Below are 2,668 nucleotides of genomic sequence, written 5' to 3' on the forward strand. Positions count from 1 at the left end.
GAGCCTGCATGTCCGGAGCCTGTGTTCCCACAACGGGAGAGGCCACAACAGTGAGAGGCCCGCGTACCCCCGCCCCCCCCAAAAAAAGACCTTTCTATACAGGCTAATGACAAACACAATAAAGGCAGATATGCTAGTTTAACATAATTGGCTGATTTTATACAGCACTTACATCTTTTAGTCCACAAGTATATTATTAAATGATAGAGAATATCTAATATGACCATTTCTACAGAACTAGGAAATAAATTTCTAAGAAAGAAAGATTTTACAGACCCCAGCTTTTATACCCACCCCAACAGTCTAACTCTAAAGAGGATAAAGCCAACGACTTTCCTCACAAGAGCTCATGACTAATGTTGCTTTGCTATCAAAATCTGTATTTCTGATCCGCTATGAGCATTGAGACAAGATTCAAATATTCCCAAAGAAAGAAGCACAATGCACGTTGTGCTCGCCTATCAGCAAAAGCGAGCACTGCATTCAAAACTATCTCATCCCAGGAATTAAATAAGGTCAGCCACATTCACTGGCATTTCCTCCACTGTAGTATTGTAGAAAGTCTCAGTGTCACGAAGAATCCTCTTGCCTCCTTCAGTAACAAAGTTTATAGCCACACCTTTCCTCCCAAATTGACCCCCTCTGCCAATTTCGCTCTTTATTCAGACAGTGTGCTGTCTCACTTATGATTCCACGTCCTAAATTACGTCAACGCCGTTTCTGAGTGCCATCTCGTCATCAACTGCTGCTATCGACCCCAACAAGTCATTAGTGATCAGAACATGGCTTGACCCTGATCAGAATTCCCTCATGATAACATCTCTTTCCTTCTGGTCCATGTCACCATGCAGAGCAGAAACTGAAATCCCTGGCATGCATTTTCTCAGTGAGCCAGTCCACCTTATGCCTTGTGTTGAGAAAAATAACAGCCTGTGTAATCGTCAGTGTCTCGTACAAGTCACAAAGTGTATCCAACTTCCATTCCTCTCTTTCAACATTAATATAATACTGTTTAATTTCTACAAGGGTCAATTCTTCCTTTTTCACCAGAATTTGTATGGGATCTCTCATGAATTTTTTGGTCACTTCCAACACATCTGTTGGCATTGTGGCAGATAGCAACACCACCTGAATACTTGTATTTAATTTTTGGAAAATCTCATAGATTTGATCCTTAAACCCTCGGCTCAGCATTTCATCTGCTTCATCCAAAACAAACATTTTGATCCATTTTGGAGAAAGGTAACTTCTGTTTAACATATCAAACACTCTCCCTGGTGTACCAACAACAATATGTGGTGCTTCAGCCTGAAGTTTTTGCATTTCATTTCGAACATTGGTTCCACCAATGCAGGCATGACAAGTTGCTCCCGTATAGTCTCCAAGTGCCAGAATTACCTTTTGGATCTGTTGAGTCAGTTCTCTGGTGGGGGCCAATACTAGTGCTTGGGTCTCCTTGAACTCAATCTCCAACTGTTGCAGGATGGAAATAGCAAATGTGGCTGTCTTGCCAGTACCTGACAGAGTTTGAGCAATCACATCATACCCTTTAATACACGGGATAATAGCTCTCTGCTGAATAGTTGATGGCTTCTCAAAACCATAAGCATAGATGCCTCGAAGAAGAGACTCCTTTAAATTCATATCATCAAAGTTATCACAATCTCATTCCCGTTGCTCTCGATGACACCATCGGGCTCCATTCCCTCTGGGCCGCCGTGTTCTCTGTTATAATCCGTGGAGCTACCAGACATGATCCAATGAACCACTCAGTGCCCGACTGGAAAGCTAATACCTTTTTACTTCTATGTTAATATTCTGTCTATATGCTCCAGATTATAATTATATTTTAAAAGGGATTTTGCCTAAATTGGGCAGCTAATCTATAAAGAACAATATATAAGATGTCTATAAGCTATTTTTGCTGTTTATACCAGTGGGTACAAAAATCTAATTTCAAGGAAAGTTGCAGTTAAACATCACTCAGATATGAAGCACTGTGGGGCAAATATATTATGCATTGTACATCAATCTGTACATATGTACCCAAACCAAATCCTTGCTCCGCATCAGACATTTAATCATATTACCGGCATTTACAGCTATCTGAAATTACTGCATTTACTTGTTGATTTATTATTTGTATCCCATCATGGCTATGTAAATTCCAGGAGAGTAGGGGCTTCTGATGGTTTTTTCCATTGCTGTATCCCAGGTGCTGTATCTCCAACACCTGACACAGACAAGATACCCAGTAAATATCAGTTGAACGGATAAATAAATGAATAAATGAATGAATGAATACTATGTATCAGGATCTGCATCTGGGGCCTGGAAGGTACCCTAGATCTTCCTTCTAAACATTTTATTTTATAGTTGGAAAAATGGAGTTTGAAGGAGAAAAAGTAGTTTGCAGCAAGCTACTTGGGATTATTAATAGTACACCTGGGATTAAATATGGTCTCTTAACTCCTGGTCTAGTATACTTCGAAATGCAATTCAACTTGATATGAATGGTGGTGATTTTTTATATGGAAATGGTAGAAATTCCTTCTGCAATTGGTTCAAGTAGAGACCTTAATTAGAATACATCATAATAATTAGAAATGACTGTGTATGAATAGAAGTATATGAAGAAAAGGTGAATAAAAATACAAATTTGCATGTA

The 2,668-nt window shown here is 39.3% G+C and overlaps 1 pseudogene; it reads right to left on the reverse strand.

Annotated features, from left to right (window-relative positions):
- Positions 1–506: 506 nt before the first annotated feature.
- On the reverse strand, positions 507–1,754 carry LOC136130797 (eukaryotic initiation factor 4A-II pseudogene; annotated as a pseudogene).
- Between the last annotated feature and the right edge of the window lie 914 nt (positions 1,755–2,668).

The sequence above is a fragment of the Phocoena phocoena genome, chromosome 11, assembly GCF_963924675.1.
Source record: "Phocoena phocoena chromosome 11, mPhoPho1.1, whole genome shotgun sequence".
NCBI classification, from domain to species: Eukaryota; Metazoa; Chordata; class Mammalia; order Artiodactyla; family Phocoenidae; genus Phocoena; species Phocoena phocoena.